The following is a 26386-nucleotide window of genomic DNA, read 5'->3' as shown; positions in this document are numbered from 1 at the left end:
TGATATGCAACTTGCATAACGTTAATATTATTTTATGGCTTTTAAAAAAAAATAAAAACTTTCTACAGGAAAAAAAGTTCCTTAAAATTGCTCTATTCCTATGCTTATAACACTTTTATCCTTTGGTCTATGGGGCTGATTGAGGTGTCATTTTTTTGCGCCATGATGAGTTCTCTCTATCGGTACCTTGATTACGTATATGCGACTTTTTAATAAATTTTTGATGCGACCAAAAATGCACAATTTTTGCACTTTATCAGGTCTTTGCGCTTACGCCGTTTACTGCACGAGATCAGGAATGAGATAAATTAATAGTTCGCATACGCCGCGATACCAAACATGTTAATTTATATATTTATTTTTATTTATAAAATGGTAAAAGGGGGTTGTTCCGACTTTTATTAGGGGAGGGTTTTTTTTTATTAATGAAGACATTTTTTTTCACTTATAAATTAAGTAGAAGTCCCCCTGGGGGACTTCTAATACAACTACACTGATCTCTCATAAAGATCAGTATAGCTGTATAACACAGCACCGATCCATGAGATCGGTGCTCAATTGCATTGGCCTGCTGCAGACCATTGCAATAGAAAACCAAACCAGAATCAGAGTCATTCCGACCCTGAGGCCCGGTAAGACCAAGGGATCCCCCCTCCGCGATCGCATAGTGTGGGGGGGGATCCCGCCACTAGACACCAGGGATGGGCTGCAAATAACACTGTTAGATGCACCTGTCATGTTTGACAGCTGCATCTAACGGTGTTAATTAGCGGGAGTGACAATCGGCCCGCTCTCCCTAATAGTCGCGGCAGTTCAGAGCGGGGATGCGGCATGCCCACCTCTGAACTCCTCTTGCAGACATATGCTGTACAGGTACGGCATATGTCCTTAAGAGGTTAAACCTACCATGTTAGGTCAGGTTAGGACGGCATATGTCCTTAAGAGGTTAAAACTACCATGTTAGGTCAGGTTAGGACGGCATATGTCCTTAAGAGGTTAAACCTACCATGTTAGGTCAGGTTAGGACGGCATATGTCCTTAAGAGGTTAAACCTACCATGTTAGGTCAGGTTAGGACGGCATATGTCCTTAAGAGGTTAAACCTACCATGTTAGGTCAGGTTAGGACGGCATATGTCCTTAAGAGGTAAATGGAAACATTTAATGTGTAAATGGAATTTTTAGAAGTATAAAAAATAATTATTACTAAAACTGATTTTATATCAGCTGGTGATACATTGTGCGGACGTCGTGAAGTCTCTCTGGTGTTTATAGAAAAGAAAACGCCAACGCCTTATTAGATATTATGTCAGCTATTTCCCATTTTCCAGAAATGGCGTTTTTTCCCCCTACATTATATAGTGTCACATATAGCTCATTTATTTTACGCCTTGTTGGATAGTGTTGTAAACACAAGTTTTATGTACATGAATTTCCGAGGTGAAATGATTTTATGCCATTGCCTTTGCTCAGAATCTCTAAAGTGACAGCAGGAATAAGCTGTAACAAGAGACACAATAGTAGTGAGTTATGAGATCTCAATAGTTATAGTTCCAAAGCCCTACGGGGAACACTAGCAAATTACTGCTATGTTTTATCTTTCTTGGAGATGATAATCTTGCATTTCTCATTAACTGCACCACTGCTATGCTTCATCTTAAAAGTGCCCAACTATTAAATACTGTAGAATGGTGTCAACGCTCGCCATTGTGTGTGAAACACTGAAGACTTTTAGATTTCAATAGGCTTCTCATTGTGTTCGGAAAACCAAGACTTTGCTGTTTTATTTAGGTTTTTATTGCTTGAATGTTATTACCAGGTTTCACTTCATAGATCTTGCCTTTATTCACCCTCTTTAAAAAGAAATCATTTTATGCAAACTGTTGAATAAGGCAATGTTCACACTTATAATGAGGCTTGTCAGGTTTGTCATTGGGTTGTGTTACTTTTTAGGGCAATAATAGCGAATAATAGAAATAAATAGTGTTGAGTGTTGATATCGGGGTGCTCGAACGAGCTTGATCACAGAGCATGATTTTGTGATAGATTTAACAACACTTGTTTTATCCAACAAGCTTGAGGCTCCTTTAAAGTGCTATTTTTTGTATATTTTGTCCCTGTTTAAATTTGAATGAACAGGTTTTGTAAGACACATTATAACTTGGGCAGTATGCCAGAAATTGCAATACAAAAATTAACACAAAAAAATGAAATAGTTATCCAGGCACCCTCCGATCCAAGTCTTCCATTGTTTTCAATGTAGTTCAAGTTGAGTACTTAAGTATTAAAATATGCTCAACTCTAGTAATAAGCACTCAAATATTTTAGTGCTAGCTTAACCCTTTGAGGACCAGGCCCAAAATGACCCATTGGACCGCGCAAATTTTGATCTTAGTGTTTCCGTTTTTCCCTCCCCCTTTCTAAGAGCTCTAGCACTTTCAGTTTTTTATCTACAGGCCATGTAAGGGCTTATTTGTTACAGGAATAGTTGTACTGTGTAATGGCGTCATTCATTTTACCATAACATGTATGATGGAATTCCAAATATATTATTTATGAAGATATAAATAGGTGAAATCGCAAAAAAGAATGCAATATGGTAAGGTTTGGGGCGTTCCTGTGTCTACGTAATGCACTATATGGTAAAAGCGACATGATACAATTATTCTATAGGTCAGTCCGAACACAACCATATGCAGGTTACACAGATTCTCTAATGTTATATATTTTTTAAATTAAATCCTTTTTTTTGGCAATTAATTATAAATAAAATGGGACTATTGTGACGCTTATAACGGTTTTATTTTTTCACCTACGGGGCTTTATGGGGTGTCATTTTTTCCACCATGATCTCTAGTTTTTATTAATACCATATTTGTGAAGATCGGACGTTTTGATCACTTTTTATTATTTTTTTTTATATATAATGTAACATAAAATGGGTAATCCGCACACTTTTTTCCCTCTTTTCGTGTACGCCGTTTACCGTTCGCAATGACACTTGTTATATTTTAATAGATCGGACAATTACGCACGTTACGGTATATTATATGTTTATTTATTTTTATATGTTTTATTTATATAATGGGAAAGGGGGTTGATTTCAACTTTTATTGGGGGAGGGGTTTTGGGGTTGTGTGTTAGTGTTTATAACTTTTTTTTTTTTTTTTTTTACACATTTGAAGTCCCTTTGGGGGACTTTTACATCCAGTACTTGGATTTTTACACTGATCATTGCTATGCCATAGGCATAGCATTGATCAGTGTTATCGGCGATCTGCTCATTGAGCCTACCTGTGCAGGCTTAGTGCAGCAGATCGCCGATCGGACCACACGGAGGCAGGTAAGGGACTCCCCCTGTCACTTACACTTAAACGCTGCGGTCGCGCAGCGATCGCGGCATTTAAGGAGTTAATGACACGCGGCAGCGCAATCGCTGCAGCGTGTCATTACCGGTGAGGTCCCGGCTACTGATTGCAGCCGGCCCCCACCTGCTATGAAGCGCGCTCCGCTCCGGAGCACGCTTCATAGCGGGAGAAACACCCAGGGCGTACAGTTACGCCCTAGGTCGTCTGGGGACAGACTTCCATGGCGTAACTATACGCCCTGGGTCGTATAAGGGTTAAGGCCGGACTGCCATGGACACAGATTAAAAGCCAGACTTCATCACTGGACGTCCAGTAACACACTTAGGCTATGTTCACACCACATATATTTTCGTAAAAGTATGGCCGTTGTTGCAATCGTATACGCCCCGGACAGGATCTCTTGCGGCGCTATTAAAAACTGACATGTTTATTTTCTGTGACTGCTATTCGGTGAATAGCAGCCGCAGAAAACCCTGTTAGTGCACATTATGGAGCAAGCGGCCAAAGCTCCATAGAGTGCAGTGGGGAGTTCTGATGCGGGCGCATCCGTGGGCCTGCATCAGAACTCCCCACTGCACACTATCCAGCCCTAAAGATCATCCGGATGATTTTTTCAGAGACTGGCTGTTCCGTTAAACAAATCACATGCCATGATTTAAAAGTAGCATGTAATGCATTAAACTATCCAGAGCAGAGGGCTCCCCGCTTTGAGTGGTTTCAACAAGAATATGGCATATACTTTTTCTGATCCCGCCATAAAAAGGCATTTGGATCTGAATTAGTGACCACTGTAAAAAAGGCCCAAAAATTGTAAAGGAAGTCACAGCTCCAGGAATTGTAGAGTTAACGTTTCAAAAATTGTTTATTTCCAAAGCATATTTAAAATGAAAATGAATATGGGGCTTGACCCTGAAACACGTCGGCGTGCTGTTTTTAACCTATGTGTTTTTTAAATATACTAAATATATAAAGAATTTTTGATACTTTTACTCTACAATTGCTGGAGCCTTTACAATTTTTGGACTCCGTACCTGGGTGAACGGCCCACGTTATATCACCTGCTCTATTACAAGAGGGTTACCACTAAATATTGGGATATATTCACATGGTGAGCTGACCTTTTTTCATTCTTTAATTTCCCACTGTAAAAAGGTGTTTGGGCTGTCACTAAGCAGTTGAAGGGTATTCTGCTATCAGAAAACTGTATTTAAATTAGACAGAGTTTTTGCTATCCATTTTTTTCATCCATTCTATACAAAAAAAATAGATGAAAAATGGATAAAAAAAATGGATGCATTTATGTGCATCTGTTTTGATCCATTTTTCCATCAACTTCCATTATAAAAAGAATAAAAAAAAACATTCAAATGCATCTGTTATTTTAGCGTACCCCAAAATGTGACCGCAATGCAATGTGAATCCATCCTTTTAACCCTTAGGCAACCCTGGACGTACCTGTACGTACCGCCTACGTGTGCTCAGAGCAGGGCCGCACGGCGGCCGCGCTCTGAACCGCTGCGGTCCCGGGTGCGGCATGAAGCCCGGGACAGCGGCTATTAGCGGGCACGGTTCGATCGCCATGCCCGCTAATAAAGTAATCGGATGCAGCTGTCAAAGTTGACAGCTGCATCCGATTACTTGAATGCAGCCATTCCTGGTGTCTAGTAGGGTGGATCGCTCCCCAGGGACAACGTCCACACATCCTACTCCTATTGGGCTCAGCGCCGTATTGGCGCTGATCCTGGCTCGGCACTCGATTGCTTCCGGCTGCTGCAGCCGGAAGCAATCAAAGTGCCTATCTCATCGATCTATTCTGTATTAGTATGCAGGATAGATCTCAATTAGAGATCAGAGTGCTTATACTAGAAGTCCCCCAGGTGGGCTTCTAGTATAAGTGTAAATGTAAAAAAAAAAAAAATTGTTGTTATTAATAAAAAGCCCCTTCCCCTTTTTCCATGTTATAAATAATAATAAATAAATATGTTTGTTATCGTCGTGTGTGTAATCGCCTGAACTATTAATTGATCATATTCCTGATCTCGCATGGTAAATGGCGCAAGCGTAAAAAAAATTTCAAAGTGCAATATTGCGCATTTTTGGTCGCATCAAATCCAGAAAAATTGTAATAAAAAGTGATTATATATATATATATATACATATATATCTTTATTGGGAAATTTAGGGAGTATGAGGTGTGTTCACAGAATCCTGCCTTATGCTGAATGATGCCACAGAAAGAGCAGACATGGAGTGATTACAGCAGGTGCTGCAACCTAATTCATTCTGCAACAGTCTACAGCTTTGGGCGGGTAACTGGAAGAAGTGCTGCTGGAGGGGAGTACTGTAGGCTGGTTGGAGGACTGTAATGAAAAGCTGAGAGAAAGCAGTGTATTCTGGGTGTTGTGTAACTGTGCAACTAATCAACCAGGAAGTACAGAATTAAGACCTCCAAAACAGATGGATATTTGGTGGTTTCAGAACTGGGACGACACATAGATAATGCCTCTGCAGCATGTTTAAATTATTTTACCCCATGCAGGAGAACTCCTTCAAGAGATTAAGAAGCCAGAAATATCAGCTTTTATCCATATTTTGCTTTGTGGTATATGTGTTACTTGTACTTTTTAAATGGCTGGATGAATATCCTCCAAATCGACGATTCTATAATTTTTGCCAGGAATTGTAATCACGGTTATAAAATATCCTAGATGCTCCTATGAAATAAAGAATGAGAAGATGAAACGTGTTATTAATGTGTGTGAAACATTTCGCTGTCCTGTCAGAAGTGTTTTCCTCATATCTGGAATCAGCAGCATGCACAGACCTTTAAGAGTCTTAACAAGTCTTATTGGCTATTGTAAGCCTTTGATCTGAGTTTGAAGCCATATTTCTAATATCTTCAGATCTCGGAGTTTGTGTCAAACATAATTAGTTGTAATAAGAACATAGGCCCTACAACCTGATATGAGACCGCGGTCTATGTTGTACAGTGTGACAGATTTTCTTCAGGAACTTTTTTTTTTGTAGCCAAAGTAACAAGTAATGATGCTATCACTTCATTGTATATAATACCTATTTTCTTCTTTATCTATTTACCCATAGAAATACATATTGAGATTTACATATTAGGTACCACTCTCCATTAAATGCAAATATTACCAGGGACAGCAGTCCCAGGGCTTACCCTCTCCTACCCCATTGTACCTGGACTTGGTAAATGCCTTCGATGCTGTTGTCAATAAGGAGTTTGACAGATTGAGGGGGGGGGGATTCGTCTGTTATTGTGAGTAACTGACAGAGGAAGGAACCCTCCCCCCTGCACTAAAATATTGGGCTTGTGTTCTGCAGAGATATCACTCTGGTGCCAGCGCACCAAACTGCATCAATAGCATATGGAAGAAACAGCAAACTTAATGAAAACTGCACATAGGGTCAAAGTAAGAAAGCTACCTTCATCCTTAGCACCCCATGTGCTATCGGGACATAAAGGCAGTTTCGATGTGTCTAATCTGCTGTTAGTTTCTCCGTAAGGTAGCATAAGAGAAAGCGCCCCATGTGCAATCGGGACATAAAGGCAGGTTCGATGTGTCTAAACTGCTTTTAGTTTCTCTGTAAGGTAGCATAAGAGATTAGTCACTTGAGGCAGCCCGCTGAGCTGTAATTTTTAGGAAATTGGTGTCATCCTAAGAAGGTAATCCAGACACATTTTTTTCAGAGTCACCCACTAAACACTTTGGCCACTACTTCTGAGACTGACTCGTCTCGGCAGTAACAACCTGCTTAGTCAATCGTCTGTGGCACTGTTCCAATTCAGTCAGAAGCTTAGTGAGTTGTCACTGCCGAGAGGAGTCCATCTTGGAAATAGCAGCTGGAGCATTCAGTTGGGGCCCTTAGACGTCACAGGAGGACCCAAGAGAGAGTATGCTACATGAGTGTGGTTGAATGGGGCCTTACATGATTTGCGTCTGGAACATTATACGTTTGGGAACCTTTTATTACATTGCTACTCTGCTTATGGACAGAATATACCTAGGCAATGCTTGTGGTGGAAAAAAGCCCTTTAAAAAAAATGTTTTAATGTGTCATTTGGAGAATCATCATTTAGCTTTGTAAGTCACTTAAATTATACAGGACATCTTCATTTGTCAGTCAAAACAAAATTCAGGGAATGACTATGACAAATGATGAATAACTTTGTGATGAATGAGCATGACGAGAGGCGTTGGAAGATGCTTTCACTTTTCTTATATTTTTGTCAAAGTGCTGAATACAAGTGTTGACAAATCAATCACAAAGTCGTGTGTTTTATGAGTAGTACATAAAAATACATTGCTCTGTGTAACATAATGTGTGTCTTGTGTTTTTTTTTTTAATTCTTTGTGACTTTTTAAGTCAAATTCTCAATAAGTTACTACAGGAACACTTAAAGGTCAGTAAAGGGCAACAATAAAAACACTATCTCATCAGTGTACATTCACATTACCCTCAACACATTGTATACTGATTGAAAATGTCTATCTATCTATCTATCTATCTATCTATCTATCTATCTGTATATCTATCTATCTCTATTTTTCTACATTTTTCTGTTTACTCTATATTGTATATCTATCTATCTATCTATCTATCTGATCCATTTATCATCTGCTCCCTTTTTTTTCCTCGCTTGCACTTTTTTTTCTATGCTGCGCAAAAATAGGGGAAAAAAGGGAATCTGTCACTAGGTTCATGTTGCCTTGAACGAAGGCAGCATAAACTAGCTACAAAAATGCTCAACAGATCAGTTTATTACATCATTCTGTTCAGCCGTTCTCCTGATATGCAGGAGAATAGGATTCCTACCACCAGCACCCACCCCCGCCTTCCAACTACTGATTGACAGTTGATTGCCTATACACAGCATAGATAGATGCCTGCCAATCAGCAGCTGGTGTATAGAAAAATACCGCTGGTGCTATGTACACTGTGTGACCAAGTCCCAAACCAAGCCGCTAACTTGGTATTAAATACAATGCAATAAGTAATGGGACACTACAACTTCACGTTTGCCAAAATCTTGTTTCTCTTTATATGTAATTTCTGCAATTTCCACCATAAAGGCAACAAAAATCTTCAACATACAAACAGACAAAGAAGAAAAAACGTCACCACAGTGTATCGGACAGATGCAAGATGATCTTCACACCATGGTTAGGTGCTAGCAAGTCTCTGTTCTTCGAGGCTCTCACCCTCTGGGGAACGATGACGTCGACACGTACGCTACGTTTCGAGGGAGGAGCCCTCTTTCTCAGCTCCTCCCTCGAAACGTAGCGTACGTGTCGACGTCATCGTTCCCCAGAGGGTGAGAGCCTCGAAGAACAGAGACTTGCTAGCACCTAACCATGGTGTGAAGATCATCTTGCGTCTGTCCGATACACTGTGGTGACATTTTTTCTTCTTTGTCTATTTGTATGTTGAAGATTTTTGTTGCCTTTATGGTGGAAATTGCAGAAATTACATATAAAGAGAAACAAGTTTTTGGCAAACGTGAAGTTGTAGTGTCCCATTACTTATTGAATCAGCAGCTGGTGGGCAGAGTTTTTTCTGCTTCTCATAAATATCCAGGACTGCTGGGCCCACACACATAACGGAGAGGACTACGTCTCTGAATTAGCTGCACAGAATAATGTAAGTGATACAACATTCTGTTAAACTTCTCTGTCTCTGTAAACCTACTGACAGAGTTTCTTTAATTTACAAAAAAAATAAAACAAAGAAAGCTCCAAAGTCATGACAACTAGGTTTCTCACTTCCCTGCAATCTACTACCCACTGCCTGTTGTAAGTCTCAGAGCCAGCCTCAGCCAGAAAGATTACAAGAAGTGAGAATGTGGCTTAGCATCTGCATTGTGCTGGAGAGTGTGCAAGGTAAATCAAGGATTCCCTCTCATCTTAGCTGCAGCAATTCTTACCCTTTCTTTTCTTCACTGCTGATGCTTATTTCCTTTCTGCTACTAGCACCTTGCAAAGCCAGTGCATCTATAACCTCCTTCAGCAACCACATGCCAACTATAGTGGTGTACTTCAAATCAAGGTAACTCAGCATAGTGCTAGCCTTCTGGGTGCACTTTAACAAGCACAATATCATGACACAGTAATAAGTTTGTAATGAGTTTTGCTGTGCTGTGATTGGCTAAAGACGTAAGGAAGAAAGTAGCTATGTTTTTACTACTGCAAACAGTCCAGTCTGGCCCTGCCCCCTGTAATGTAGTGAATAAGAAATAGCTGTGGGTGCACCATTGGGCTCTTGGAGGCTCAACAACAGCAGACAACAAAAACACAAAAATAACTTTGTTCGACACTGTAAACTGAAACCAGGCAATTTTATTTATTTTTTAATGGTGTATATGCCTTATTAATTTTACGTTGCGAGGTGATTATAATATGGTACCTACTTAATGGACATCCATGTCGTACACAATTAAAGTACAAAGAATTGTCACTATATAAATCAATAGTATGAATGTAATATATATATATAAGCAGATAAATGCCCATTTGGCTCTGATGGCACTCGAAGGGTTATACCTATAGAGTCTAAATTTTGCAAAAAAAAAAAAACCATATTCAGCTGTGGGGAGTACATGAATAAAGCGGTATTTGACTCATCCATGGAATCATTAACATGCAAGTCTGTCACTCTTATGTGTCATTTTTACTACAAGGCTGAAAATGGCTTATAATTTGCATACACAGGGCGGATAAGTGGAGTCTATCTAGAAGCAGCACACGATCTATATACGCGCTAAAATACCGCGTAATTAATGCATACTTTCTTACAACATTTAGCTGACAACATCTCATTTATTACTTAGTGGTATTGTAAAGACAGCCCGGCATTCTCCTGAGGAATACCTTACACAACATGGATACAAAATTAATAGCTTCCAGTGTAATTAGAATTTGGGTAGGTTTACAAACTTGACACATTTTTTTTTCCCTATGAAAAAGATACAATTTTATAGAAGGTGCTGAATTCCTGATTAAGCAAGAACATTAGCATCTCAATGGGATCATATAAAACATCCAGTGAAACCTGCTAACAGTGCAGACTGCCGGGGAGTTGCAGCAATTTGTACTGTTTAAAAGAATAGACATTCACATTACCTGGATTTGTTGATCATAATTTTCGGGTTTTCCTTTCCTGTGTGTCTCTTAGAATGTATTTTAAGAGTACCTGTGCCTATTTTTTAAAAGAATCCTTGAAGGCTAAGGCTCGATTCACACGTTGTAAGAGTGCGGCTGTATTTGCGGCTGTAATTGTGCGGCGGTATTTTTGGTGGTTCGTGTGTATGCTTGGAAGTATAGGATATGCGGCTGCACAGTGCACACTATGTATGAATCTACGGCCCTATCGTAAACGGACCCGTAAAAAATGAACAAGACCATTGTTTGCGGCTGAACATGCGGCCGAGGATTGACAGGCGGTCCGTACGGAGTACTTCAAAAATAGCCGGCAATGATGCCGAATGCCGATGCCTCTAATAGTTAATATATTAAATTAATCAAACACATTTTCTTTGTAATCAAGACACTTTCGTTGATCAATAATTTATTTCTAACGAATCCATCATTTTGCAATTAAATATACTGTTAAAAAAAATAGATATATAAATAAATGTATATTTATCTATATATTTATTTTTTGACAGTATATTGAATTGCACAATGATGGATTCGTTAGAAATAAATTATTGACCAACGAAACTGTATTTATTTCAACGAAAATGTGTTTTATTCATTAAATATTAATTAGTACAGGAAGCTCTATAAGCCGGTAATTCATATGCCGGCAATAGAGCATTCTGTACTAATCATCACTTTACTTTAATGAAAACATCAAATGTTTCTTCTAATTATGTTATGACAATAGCATTATTAGAAGAAACATTTAGAATTATATGTGCGCTCAGCTGATTGGCTGTTCGGCTGAGCGCACATATAATAAGCCGGTCCGCAGCACAGTGACTTCATTGTGCTGCGGACCAGCGAAGAGGACACATCGGGACATCGGATGGTGAGTATAGAGCTCTCCACCCCCTCCCCAGCACTGCACCCATCCCAGCAAGGAAGGGGGGGTCAGTTAACCCCTTCCTTGCTGGGATGGGTGCAGTCTGACATCAGTCTGGCCCCCAGGGGGTTAAGGGGGATGCAATACATCCTCCCTTAACCCCTTGGGGGCCAGACTGTAAGCAGCGATCTGTAAAGATGCTGCATACTGTAAGGTGCACAACACCGCTCACAATGATGGGTGTTGTGCTCCTGTTTGTGTGTTTTTGTGTGTTTCTCCCTTTTTGTTTTTCAGATATCGGTATCCTGGGGATTACGTCGGATTCCATGGACTACGTCGATGACCAGCGTTTTTTTAATGTTTTTTTTAATAAAATGGTCAATGAGGGGTGTGGGGGTGTTTTTATTTGAATAAAAAAATTTGTAAACTTGTGTCTTATCTTTATTTCTTTACTTTATAGACTTAGTAGTGGAAGCCGTCTAATAGACGGAATCCATTACTAAGTCGGGGCCTAGTGTTAGCCGGTATAAAATGGCTAACACTAACCCCCTATTATTACCCCAGTACCCAATGCCACCAGGGGTACTGGGAAGAGCCGGGTGCCAGTGGTCCTGGAGCGTCAAAATTGGCGCTCCTGGACCGGGCGGCAGCAGGCTGGTAAGATTTAGGATGGGGAGGGCCTAAACCAATGGCTCTTCCCACCCTGGTGTTACCAGGCTGCTGTCGTTTGGTTTTTAACCCGGCTGGTTATAAAAATAGGGGGGACCCTATGCGTTTTTTTTTAATTATTTATTTATTTAAAAAAAAAAAACGCATAGGGTCCCCCCTATTTTTATAACCAGCCGGGTTAAAAACCAAACGACAGCAGCCTGGTAACACCAGGGTGGGAAGAGCCATTGGTTTAGGCCCTCCCCAGCCTAAATCTTACCAGCCTGCTGCCGCCCGGTCCAGGAGCGCCAATTTTGACGCTCCAGGACCACTGGCACCCGGCTCTTCCCAGTACCCCTGGTGGCATTGGGTACTGGGGTAATAATAGGGGGTTAGTGTTAGCCATTTTATACCGGCTAACACTAGGCCCCGACTTAGTTATGGATTCCGTCTATTAGACGGCTTCCACTACTAAGTCTATAAAGTAAAGAAATAAAGACAAGACACAAGTTTACAAATTTTTTTATTCAAATAAAAACACCCCCACACCCCTCATTGACCATTTTATTAAAAAAAACATTAAAAAAACGCTGGTCATCGACGTAGTCCATGGAATCCGACGTAATCCCCAGGATACCGATATCTGAAAAACAAAAAGGGAGAAACACACAAAAACACACAAACAGGAGCACAACACCCATCATTGTGAGCGGTGTTGTGCACCTTACAGTATGCAGCATCTTTACAGATCGCTGCTTACAGTCTGGCCCCCAAGGGGTTAAGGGAGGATGTATTGCATCCCCCTTAACCCCCTGGGGGCCAGACTGATGTCAGACTGCACCCATCCCAGCAAGGAAGGGGTTAAGTGACCCCCCTTCCTTGCTGGGAGGGGTGCAGTGCAGGGGAGGGGGTGGGGAGAGCTCTATACTCACCCCGATGTGTCCTCTTCGCTGGTCCGCAGCACAATGAAGTCACTGTGCTGCGGACCCGCTAATTATATGTGCGCTCAGCCGATCAGCCAATCAGCTGAGCGCACATATAATTCTAAATGTTTCTTCTAATAATGCTATTGTCATAACATAATTAGAAGAAACATTTGATGTTTTCATTAAAGTTAAGTGATGATTAGTACAGAATGCTCTATTGCCGGCATATGAATTACCGGCTTATGGAGTTTCCTGTACTAATTAATATTTAATTAGGAAAACACATTTTCGTTTAAATAAATTCAGTTTCGTTGGTCAATAATTTAATTCTAACGAATCCATCATTGTGCAATTAAATATACTGTCAAAAAATAAATATATATATAAATATACATTTATTTATATATATATTTATTTTAACAGTATATTTAATTGCAAAATGATGGAATCGTTTACATTTAATTATTGAACAATAAAAGGGACTTTATTAGACAGAAAATGTGTTTTATTAATTCAATATATTAACCATGAGAGACATCGGCTATAGTGCAGAGGATCGCAAACCCCGGTAATAGCGATTCATGTAAACTGTGTTCCCTGCTTTCCCAGATGCATCCAGAGGTGTTTCCATCACTTTCTTAACATTTTATTTGATATTTTTAGTTGAACCAGATTTCCAAGTAAATGACCGTATGTTTTGAGCCGCATGTCTATTTTTTCCCACGGCCGGAGTTTCACCCGCACATTTACAGCCGCATAAAAAATACAGCCGCACAGTTACAGCGTGTGAATCCAGCCTAACCCTCGATTCACACGTTGTAAGAGTGCGGCTGTATTTGCGGCTGTAATTGTGCGGCGGTATTTTTGGTGGTTCGTGTGTATGCTGGGAAGTATAGGATATGCGGCTGCACAGTGCACACTATGTATGAATCTACGGCCCTATCGTAAACGGACCCGTAAAAAATGAACAAGACCATTATTTGCGGCTGGACATGCGGCCGAGGATTGACAGGCGGTCCGTACGGAGTACTTCAAAAATAGCCGGCAATGATGCCGAATGCCGATGCCTCTAATAGTTACTATATTAAATTAATCAAAGACATTTTATTTGTAATCAAGACACTTTCGTTGATCAATAATTTATTTCTAACGAATCCATCATTTTGCAATTAAATATACTGTTAAAAAAAATAGATATATAAATAAATGTATATTTATCTATATATTTATTTTTTGACAGTATATTTAATTGCACAATGATGGATTCGTTAGAATTAAATTATTGACAAACGAAACTGAATTTATTTCCAAGAAAATGTGTTTTATTCATTAAATATTAATTAGTACAGGAAGCTCTATAAGCCGGTAATTCATATGCCGGCAATAGAGCATTCTGTACTAATCATCACTTTACTTTAATGAAAACATCAAATGTTTCTTCTAATTATGTTATGACAATAACATTATTAGAAGAAACATTTAGAATTATATGTGCGCTCAGCTGATTGGCTGATCGGCTGAGCGCACATATAATGAGCCGGTCCGCAGTACAGTGACTTCATTGTGCTGCGGACCAGCGAAGAGGACACATCGGGGTGAGTATAGAGCTCTCCCCACCCCCTCCCCGGCACTGCACCCCTCCCAGCAAGGAAGGGGGGGTCAGTTAACCCCTTCCTTGCTGGGATGGGTGCAGTCTGACATCAGTCTGGCCCCCAGGGGGTTAAGGGGGATGCAATACATCCTCCCTTAACCCCTTGGGGGCCAGACTGTAAGCAGCGATCTGTAAAGATGCTGCATACTGTAAGGTGCACAACACCGCTCACAATGATGGGTGTTGTGCTCCTGTTTGTGTGTTTTTTGTGTGTTTCTCCCTTTTTGTTTTTCAGATATCGGTATCCTGTGGATTACGTCGGATTCCGTGGACTACGTCGATGACCAGCGGTTGTTCTTTGAATTTTTTAAATAAAATGGTCAATGAGGGGTGTGGGGGTGTTTTTATTTGAATAAAAAAATTTGTAAACTTGTGTCTTGTCTTTATTTCTTTACTTTTTAGACTTAGTAGTGGAAGCCGTCTAATAGACGGAATCCATTACTAAGTTGGGGCCTAGTGTTAGCCGGTATAAAATGGCTAACACTAACCCCCTATTATTACCCCAGTACCCAATGCCACCAGGGGTACTGGGAAGAGCCGGGTGCCAGTGGTCCCGGAGCGTCAAAATTGGCGCTCCTGGACCGGGCGGCAGCAGGCTGGTAAGATTTAGGCTGGGGAGGGCCTAAACCAATGGCTCTTCCCACCCTGGTGTTACCAGGCTGCTGTCGTTTGGTTTTTAACCCGGCTGGTTATAAAAATAGGGGGGACCCTATGCGTTTTTTTTTTAATTATTTATTTATTTAAAAAAAAATTTGCATAGGGTCCCCCCTATTTTTATAACCAGCCGGGTTAAAAACCAAACGACAGCAGCCTGGTAACACCAGGGTGGGAAGAGCCATTGGTTTAGGCCCTCCCCAGCCTAAATCTTACCAGCCTGCTGCCGCCCGGTCCAGGAGCGCCAATATTGACGCTCCGGGACCACTGGCACCCGGCTCTTCCCAGTACCCCTGGTGGCATTGGGTACTGGGGTAATAATGGGGGGTTAGTGTTAGCCATTTTATACCGGCTAACACTAGGCCCCAACTTAGTAATGGATTCCGTCTATTAGACGGCTTCCACTACTAAGTCTAAAAAGTAAAGAAATAAAGACAAGACACAAGTTTACAAATTTTTTTATTCAAATAAAAACACCCCCACACCCCTCATTGACCATTTTATTTAAAAAATTCAAAGAACAACCGCTGGTCATCGACGTAGTCCACGGAATCCGACGTAATCCACAGGATACCGATATCTGAAAAACAAAAAGGGAGAAACACACAAAAAACACACAAACAGGAGCACAACACCCATCATTGTGAGCGGTGTTGTCCACCTTACAGTATGCAGCATCTTTACAGATCGCTGCTTACAGTCTGGCCCCCAAGGGGTTAAGGGAGGATGTATTGCATCCCCCTTAACCCCCTGGGGGCCAGACTGATGTCAGACTGCACCCATCCCAGCAAGGAAGGGGTTAAATGACCCCCCCTTCCTTGCTGGGAGGGGTGCAGTGCCGGGGAGGGGGTGGGGAGAGCTCTATACTCACCCCGATGTGTCCTCTTCGCTGGTCCGCAGCACAATGAAGTCACTGTGCTGCGGACCGGCTCATTATATGTGCGCTCAGCCGAACAGCCAATCAGCTGAGCGCACATATAATTCTAAATGTTTCTTCTAATAATGTTATTGTCATAACATAATTAGAAGAAACATTTGATGTTTTCATTAAAGTAAAGTGATGATTAGTACAGAATGCTCTATTGCCGGCATATGAATTACCGGCTAATAGAGCTTTCTGTACTAATTAATATTTCATGAATAAAACACATTTTCGTTTAAATAAATACAGTTTCTTTGTTCAATAATTTAATTCTAACGAATCCATCATTGTGCAATTAAATATACTGTCAAAAAATAAATATATATATAAATATACATTTATTTATATATATATTTATTTTAACAGTATATTTAATTGCAAAATGATGGAATCGTTTACATTTAATTATTGAACAATAAAAGGGACTTTATTAGACAGAAAATGTGTTTTATTAATTCAATATATTAACCATGAGAGACATCGGCTATACTGCAGAGGATCGCAAACCCCGGTAATAGCGATTCATGTAAACTGTGTTCCCTGCTTTCCCAGATGCATCCAGAGGTGTTTCCATCACTTTCTTAACATTTTATTTGTTATTTTTAGTTGAACCAAATTTCCAAGTAAATGACCGTATGTTTTGAGCCGCATGTCTATTTTTTCCCACGGCCGGAGTTTCACCCGCACATTTACAGCCGCATAAAAAATACAGCCGCACAGTTACAGCGTGTGAATCCAGCCTAAAAGTGTATCTGTGATGATATATAAAAAAAACAAATAAACATAAAAAAAAGCTAATATACAGTTAATACTTGCCTTGTATGTTGTCCATTTTTATTTTAATATCACCGCTCCAGTAGTCCATTTAGTGCCTCATTGTGCTGCTTTTACTTCTGCATGTCACTCTGAGCTGGTGGGTGGGCCCTTAGACTACACAGTTTACTCAGCTGCAGCAGAGCACAGGGGCGTGTCCGGTTACTGGCCAATCAGCATTCATCTTCACAGGGCCATTGTGTGCAGAGCAGAGGGACAACTGACATCACTTCCTGCATATGGTCTCTTTCCTTCTGTTATTAAAGACTAGATTTGAGCGAACTTGCCGAAAGTCCATGATCGGCAACGTTAATTGGAATCAGAATTCTTGGCATTTGGCTTCCGGTGTTTTGATGCCACCCTAGGATTTCCAGGAAAATATGGATACATCAAAAGTTTGCTCAACACTACTAAAGACCAAATGGCATCAGTTACAGAGTTCCCAGTAAGTGAGAACCCTAGTGCCCAATTTTATAGCATTGTATCTCATACAGAAAACAGGCAAAATAATAATAATAATAATAATAATAATAATGAAATCAATTGTAAAGATATAGTTTATCACCTCCTCTGTTGATTTAACTGGTCTCCGGTGACTATCATCAGAACAACTGACAGAGACAAAGGGCCAATTTGTCCACTAAATCCTGGATTTTCCCCATGACTACCATCAAAACTCTGATGTTGAATAGAGGGAGCGTTGTCCCTCTGTAGCCCTATAGATGTTGCACTCATGCTGACTGCAGCATCTATAGGGTTAACAGTTAACACCAGAGTATGGGTGCCTGGCTATCACTGATGACACGAACACAACAGCTTCTGTTTCCCTGTCATCCAAGAAAAAAAAGCCTATGCTTTATGCTGCAGTGATGTTAATTAAGAGTTCTGCTGCGGGAGGTGGTTAATGAACATGCTTATTATTTACAATCTTTTCCTTAAAAAATACATCTGTTTACAGATGTCCATGAAACGTTAAAAAAGACCATATATGTCGTAGATCAGTTACAAAAATGTACTGCCCCAAAAGCTAAATCAATGGATGAAAAGGTAAAACCTCCAAAATAAAACCAAAATACAGCTGTAGTTTTAAACTGACCTTATAAGTAGATGAAAAAAACTGCTGTATTTTATCATTGGGGCTTTCTTTACAGTTCCCATTTGCAGCCTTTTTTTTTTTTTTTTATTATGGCCACAAACAACGATCATGATTACTATCTATGGTCATAATTACCAAAAAATAACTGTGAACATAGCTTATAAATCATGGCCATTTTTATACAGTTGTATCATTCTACCAAAACATTGTGTGAACATAGCCTAAGAACAACTGACTTCTAGTCTCATATCACTGCCTAACTACGAGGTTTTGGTTGTAATATTAGTCATTACTTGACTTTTTGCAACAAATAACTGGTTAGAATTTTTAAAAACTTTGAGACCCATTTCTCAAGATCCCAGTGGATCCCAGCAGTCAGACCTCTTGTGATCAGATAGATGCCCCCTATCCTGAAGATTAACGTCTCTAACCTTTTACTGCTAAGCTAATATTCACCCATCAGTGGACACAAATAAAACCTGAATTATACATATGAAAAATAATGTTATACCCCTATACTTCTAGAAACCTTGTATATTGTGATACTGCCACCCTGCCATTAAAAGTGATGTGCACCTTCATGCAATTTTGCTGAAAAAAATGTAATTATGTGTAAAAATGTAATGTTTGCAGCTAAAATTTTGACCCAAGGACAACTTCATAACACATCATAGTAATAAAAGTAATGTATCTACATCAGATTTTTTTTTACTATTTAATTGGACTGCATACATATGCCCCAGAACCCCCTGAGGATGTTATAGGATGAAACATGTATTGTGGTCTGGGGTTAAGATTGTGGAAGAAACAGCGTGCAACTGATTCATTAGTATATCTTTCATTTTATTTTTTATCTAATCAATATTGTATGTGCATGTGTTCTTTCCCGTGGTTTTCACATATAGCTGCTATTGTGCCTTCATTTCATAATATATGAATTTATAATATATATAGTTATTTAAGCATTCAATCAGTGCTTAAGTGATAGTGTAAAAAGTACCAATAAGGTTTTCATGTATAAATTGTTATCTAGAGATAAACTGTAGGTGTTACAATTACATAATGACACACAGATTTGCCTGGTATTAAACGTCTATGTTGAGTTCCTTAACACAAGGGATGGGGCACCTTCTGCCCTACAGCTGTTGCAAAACTACAATTCCCATCATGCCTGGACAGCCAAAGCTTTGCTTTGGCTGTCCAGGCATGATGGAAACTTTAGTTTTCCAACAACTGGAGATCCGAAGGATCCTTATCCCTGCTTTACACCATATGGCTATGTTCATACAATGTATGGCATGCAAAAACCACGGCCATTGTATTGAGTGCAAAACAACGAAAATTGCATTCAAATCAATGCACAACAGCCGGAAATATTATTTCAATGATTTCAACTGCCATAGCAAACAACAGAAGTTATTTAATACAATGTGCGAAGAACAGACATTGCTTGCATTGACTTAAATGCAACATATTTCACTATGAAAAGAACGGCCATTGTGTAAACATAGCCTCAGGCTACATTCAGAATACGTATTTGTGCAATAAACAATGATCGTTGTTGTAGGTTGCAACAATGGCCACTGTTTATTGACAGTGTGAAATCACACAAGTGTGTATTGAACAACCGGACGGTGTTTCAATATATTCGACAGGTCTATTTTGTCTTTGCCGTAGAAAATAGCCTGTGCATACAATGTAAAGTACTGCTCCCAGCCATACTTTACATTGTGCTCTATGGCTACTTGGAGTGCGGGCACACCCAAATGTGCCCTTATTTCAATTAAAATGAAGTGATGTTCACCCGGACGATACTGCAGTATTGGCCTGGTGAACATCTAAGACATGTCTGACACGTCAAACCCCGGCTGTGTCAAACAACGGCCGATACTCAGCATGTTAGTATGGCCTAAACCTGTGTTTCTATGTTGTGGTCAATCTGTTCACCTGCTTTGTACATTAAAGCCCATGTACAGTACACTGGGTATCCATAGAGTGGCAGTAGGGACTTCAACAAGTAAAGAAAACAATGCACCTCTGGGCAGCTGTAGTCCCCAATATCTTCTTCATTACAGTATGGTGTAAATTGCTTAGTGTAATAGAACATGTTAGTCTATTAGAAGTCTAAACCTAACAGAATATAATTAAGTTAAAGCATGGATTGTTACTTGTTCATTACCAGATTACACTTTAATAACATGGTGCCTTGCAGGCAGAAGCCAAGGCAAAGTCCAACCAAATAAGCACATTTTATTTCCATTCTACATTACTATACAGATTGTAGGATCTTACTTTTTATACTAATACTTGGAGTTTTCAGGTTTATAATGAACAACGTATCTTAGCTCCGTAAGACATTCTAACTTCAGCGTTTTTATAGGACAAAATTAAGATCTCCTTGCCACATGAAGAATGTCAATATTTCCGGTGGGAAATGCCTGGATGAACATTTATTTTAGAGACATTCCATCGCTACATGATTTTGTAGACAGAATGTTATGACATGAATCAGTAAAACATGTACACGCCATATGAGAGGACCTGCCATCTAAGTGCCATGTGCTGCTCTTTATTTCTGGCTGTGTGATCAGGTCAATCCCATGTGGTTATAGTACATGCAAGCATATAGAAAGACCATATGTTGTCATATGAACGTGTGGAGAGTGACATGGAAATTTTTCTGCTTAGGTATGTAAATGAGTGGCATTCGCAGCATCTGTAGATCATGTGCCTCCGGGCCCTAATTGGATCTATTATACACTCCACTCATATCCACTCATGTTCTGAAATATCACAGTAACATTTGCACTCTCAGCTTTACATTTCATTGCCTATCAGAATGGAGAGCTTCCCACAAAGGATTAGACAGATTCGAAGGATGGAAAATATCAATAGAAGCATCCCCGTTCTCTGTGATAGTGCTCGATAAAATGCCACCATTTGCACTGTAATTATTTCACACTATAAAATATCTCTATATGTCCCCGGTGAATGCCGTTTTCTAGACCTTAATGTTTATATCAAACTCTATTTTGATATTGTAATCAAATTACATGCAAAAGTTTATGTTGATGTTATATTTTAAGATTATGTTATTTTATGTTTATTATTTATTTTATTTATCTGAACTCTGTATCATGGTACAACGATTCCAAATCCCTGCATTGATGTAGAGAAAGCTAGGGGGGCACCTATATACAACATAGACATTCAACCACCAATGGACTACTGTGTGGTGACATATTAAGCTTCTTCTACTGGAAAGTTGAAGCACTCACCTATGACCAGTTTCGGACAACTGTAACATAGTCCCATTTTTTTGTCAACCCAAACCAATTGCAAGTCTAATGACTTAACCTGAGAGTATCATAGAACATAAGCCCCACTGTTGTCTTGGGACTTGGGAGATGAACGCAACAAGAGAATGCACAAGTCTGATCATTCTGCACTTGAAAACCGGTGGTTGAAGAAGTTGGAAGCAGCCCTAAGGAGTCCAAAAAAACTTTGATACAGCCATAGGCCATAGGTTGTATTCATGTTTTTCCGGACTCCCTACTTGTGTTGCACTCATCTCTAGCTTTTATACATCACTTTTGTCCAGTTGGTTGTCACCATGCAATAGGTAGCAGAACTGGGACTAGTGATATCTAGCTTTCAGTTTTAATTATTCATTATTTTTCTTTACTTTTTGTTAGTGGCCTTTTATTTTTTTTATAGTATTTCCTATGCAATAAAGAGGTCAAGAATGTAGCTAGGGAGCATGGTGCTGGTGGGTCACATGTCATGTGCTTACATAGTCATGTGCTGGTAGATTAAAATAGCGGGTTCGGGTAGCCAGCTGGATGTTTATGATGCCCCCTTAGGGATGGGCTCTGGGTAGATTTCCAGGTCCCTTTCAATACCTGGGTGCGGCAATGTACGTCTACGTCTCACCCCAGCGTATAAAGTGAAACAGTTTGATGTTCAGCGGTCCTAGGAGTGGAGCGCATTGCTGTGTTCTGCCCCCGCTGTATTGTGGGATTGCTGCAGGTCTTCTGTTCATATCTACATTCTGCTCATCAGGCTGCGGGGCTTTGAAGACTGCTCCGTTCCGTGCCGCTCCTCCTTGGGTGCCATGAAAAGCTGGATCCAGTCCTGGGAAACTGGGAGAAGTTCCCAGGACTGGATCCATCTTTTCCCAGCACCCGGGGAGGAGCATCAGGAAGCGGAGCAGACTTCAACGCCCCGCAGCCTGATGAGTAGAATGCAGATAGAAACAAAGCAATTCACTTTGTTCCTACTTTCATCTATAATCTCAAGTTATCACAAATGACAGAAACCCTGTTTTTATACAATGCCAGCCCTTTATACAGTTTAGTAATAGATGTGTATGTTATCTATGATGATCTATTGAGATCTCCTTGGTTATTTTGACATGTGATGTGTGTTAGGTGTGAAGCAGAGTCTTACGCTATGTAAACTGTTTTCCAGAGGTTATAATTGCCATGCTGAGAATCAGTTATCCTCAGTGTGACTGTCATCCTGCAATCATATGTAGAAAATCAAGATAAAGAGCAATGCAGCTCACTGTGTAAAGGACAAGTGATGAGAGATGACTTCTATAATATTTCCTGCCTCCACAGTCCCAATGAGACGTACAATGATTGCTGTCGCTATCAGACTTTGCACAGTGACTGTGATGAGAAGAAGGGTGATGTGACAAACTGACCTGACTCACTATGTGCAAGAACTCCGCCACTTCTCCGCAGTCTTATACTTACTGTACAGAGAGGAATGGAACGTTCTGCAGCAAGTTTTGTAAAGTGATTCACCTAGCATTTGTATTAGTCACAAACTCAAAAAGCTTCAGACTTAGGGACTCATCATTTCTAGAATTATTAGATTGAATTTACAGTCATTAGTCATTAACCATAAACGTAGGAACAAATAGTTTCTGCTCCAGGTTTTTTTTTTTATGGATTTAGTGGATTTAAAAGATATGAGAAATGTAAAAGGAAGGATTTCTTCTTACAAGACCCATTTCTGGCTTTGCCTCAAATATTGCATTAAAAAAACTTTTTTCTAAAAAAAATAAAAATAAAAACAACTTAGTTTAGCCTCACAACTTGCAACAAAAGCCATGATTAATAGAAAATGTATGTTGCATTGCAGTATACGCTCCAGTCGGGATCCTTAGCGGCTGCACGAAAAACTGACATGTCATTTTTTTTGCGGCCACTATTCAATGAATCGTGACTGCACAGAACTGTCAGCTCACACAATGGAAAGTGTGGCTCCGGCTGCACTCTCCATTGTCGGCTATGGTGAATTGGGATGCGGGCACACACGGATGCGCCTGCATCCCATTTCAGCACAAATGAAGTTCATCTGGCAGCTACTGCAGTACTGGCCGGGATGATTTTCACTGACACTGGCCGTTCTGTGACCCGGCCGGGTCAAAGAACAGTCGTGTTTTACAGCATGTGAACCAGGCCTTAAAGTGTACCTGTCTTGAAAAGAAGAAGAAAAAAAGAAAAAAACGACAAATCATAGAGACATTTCAAAAACTTTTATTGGTCATTGTTTGAGTGTTCAGACCTTACCAATCAGTAAAATGAGTGAGAAGAGTACTGCGCTGCTGCACCCTCCTCTCCTCGCACCGTGTCTGTGTGAGCTGAATGGCTTCATGGACCTGTATTATGCAGCCGTCTTGTCATGTGACACAGAGTCAGGAGAGAATGCATGGAACACTCAGACCCCGACCAATCAAAACCTTTGACATACCTCTCAGACAAGTTTTTTTCATGACAGTGCCTTTTTTAAAAAAAAAATTCTTTATATGAGATTGTAGATTAGAATAACACTTTTCTAGTAGAAAGTAGCCAATTCTTTTCTAATTCTTTATTAGGAAATATAATAATAACTAATCTATTTTTTTTTTTTACAAAATATGTCCCAGGGCTCATGCAAATGGCCATATTAAGGATCAATGTTTTACAGAAAATAATAAAGATCACTAAGGACCTTTAGCCTATCTTTATGCCTTTATGATTTCTTGGCACACAGATAATCTGGCCGAGTAAAAGTGCTAGAGGTCAGCCAATGAGCGAGCAGTCCCCTGTCACTTACCGACTGGGACTCCCGCATTGTGACTGCGGGGGTCTCGAACGCTGTATTGGACCACCGAAGGTCTCTTACCTTCCACCGTGTGGTCCGACTGGTGATCTGCTCATTGAGTCTGCCACTGCAGGCTCATAGAGCAGAACGCCTATAACACTGATCAATGCTATGCCTATGGCATAGCAATGATCGGTTTATGTAATCTAAGTATTGCAGGTAAAAGTCCCCCTGGGGGACTTAAAATGTGTAAAAAAAAAAATGTTTTTATAAATACCCCAAAGCTCCTCCCCCATTAAAAGTTAAATTTACCCCCTTTCCTATTATATAAATGAAACATATAAAAATAAATAAATAAACATATTATATATAGTAGCATGCGTAATTGTCCGATCTATTAAAATATAACAATCGTCATCGCGAACGGCATAAACGAAAATAGGGAAAAAGCGCCAGAATTACTGTTTTTTTTTTATTTTATACATAAAAAAATGTATTAAACAGTGATCAAAATGTCTGATCTACACAAATATGGTATTAATAAAAACTAGAGATCACGATGCAAAAAATTACACCACATACAGCTCCGTAGGTGAAAAACTAAAAACGTCATAAGTGTCACAATAGGACCATTTTATTAATAATTAATTGCAAAAAAAGTATTTCATAAATATAAATATATATACAACATTAACCCCTTAAAGCGTAACCGTCATTTCAGGGTCATTTTTTTGAAAACATTAAATATCAACAGTTCAAGCGATTTTAAGAAACTCTGTAATAGGTTTTATGTACTGAAAGAGTTAACTTCTGGACTAAAAAAGCAATCTCCCAGCCCCCACCCTCACTGCAAAAGAAGCAGGATTTCTGTGTCCATTATGTGTCTATGGAGAGGGGAGGGGCTGTTAGGAGTGACTGAGCACGGAGAATTTCTGCACAGCACAACACCCTGCAATCTTCTCTCAGTAAGTTCATAGATAAGCACTGACCTTTCTGACCCCAGAATCCTGCGTTTTAGGTGCCCAGTCTACAAACAGCTGACCTTCATGTCACCTCTTCCTGCTCCCTCATCTCCCTCAGCCCCTCCCCCCTTCATAGGCTTACAATGGAGAGAGCAGAGCCCGTCTTCACTGGCTTCTCTGTAATGAAGACGGATTTGCCTGATAATGCACAGATAAGAAGTCAGGGGGGGAGGCAGGGAGATTGCTTCTTAAATACAGAAGGAGGCTTTTTTGGCTGATAAAACCTATTACAGAGTTTCTTAAAATCGCTTATACTACTGATTTCTGCAATAAAAAAAAACATGACAGTTACACTTTAAAGACAGAGCAATTTCGATTTTTGCGTTTTTGTTTTTTCCTCCTTGTGCTTAAAAGGTCATAGCACTTACATTTTTCCACCTAGAGACCCACATGAACCCTTATTTTTTGCGTCACTAATTGTACTTTGCAATGACAGGCTGAATTTTTTCATAAAGTACACTGCGAAACCAGAAAAAAAATAGATGTGTGGTGAAATTAAAAAAAAAAACAAAACGCATTTTGTTTATTTGGGGGGTATTTGTTTTTACGCCATTCGCCCTGACCTATTATATATGTTCCTCGAGTTGTTACGATTAAAATAATATATAACATGTATAACTTTTCTTGTATCTGATGGCCTGTATAAAATTCAAACCATTGTTAACAAATATACGTTCCTTAAAACCGCTCCATTCCCAGGCTTATAGCGCTTTTATCCTTTGGTCTATGGGGCTGTGTCAGATGTCATTTTTTGCGCCATGATGTTTACTTTCTATTGGTACCTTGATTGTGAATATACGACTTTTTAATCGCTTTTTATTACAATTTTTCTGAATTTGATGCGACCAAAAATGTGCAATTTTGCACTTTGGGATTTTTTTGCGCTTATGCCGCTTACCGTGCGAGATCAGGAATGTGATTAATTAATAGTTCAGGCGATTACGCACGCGGCGATAGCAAACATGTTTATTTATTTATTTTTTTAATTTTTATTTATAACCTGGGAAAAGGGGGGTGATTCAGACTTTTATTAGGGGAGGGGGCTTTTTATTGATAACAACACTTTATTTTTATTTTTTTTACACATATACTAGAAGCCCCCCTAGGGGACTTCTAGTATATACACTCTGATCTCTCATTGAG

General features: G+C 39.7%; 1 long non-coding RNA gene across 1 annotated transcript in view; it reads right to left on the bottom strand.

Annotated features, from left to right (window-relative positions):
* The window catches only part of LOC138796787 (uncharacterized), a 193070-nt gene that overhangs the window by 78862 nt on the left and 87822 nt on the right, over positions 1–26386 (bottom strand). The window contains exon 2 of the long non-coding RNA XR_011363819.1: positions 17033–17390. This is a non-coding gene — a long non-coding RNA (uncharacterized lncRNA). The remainder of the gene's footprint in view (positions 1–17032; positions 17391–26386) is intronic.

The sequence above is a fragment of the Dendropsophus ebraccatus genome, chromosome 7 (assembly GCF_027789765.1).
Source record: "Dendropsophus ebraccatus isolate aDenEbr1 chromosome 7, aDenEbr1.pat, whole genome shotgun sequence".
Classification (NCBI taxonomy): domain Eukaryota; kingdom Metazoa; phylum Chordata; class Amphibia; order Anura; family Hylidae; genus Dendropsophus; species Dendropsophus ebraccatus.
The sequence above is the reverse complement of the archived record's forward strand: the minus strand, read 5'-3'. Positions and strand labels throughout refer to the sequence as shown.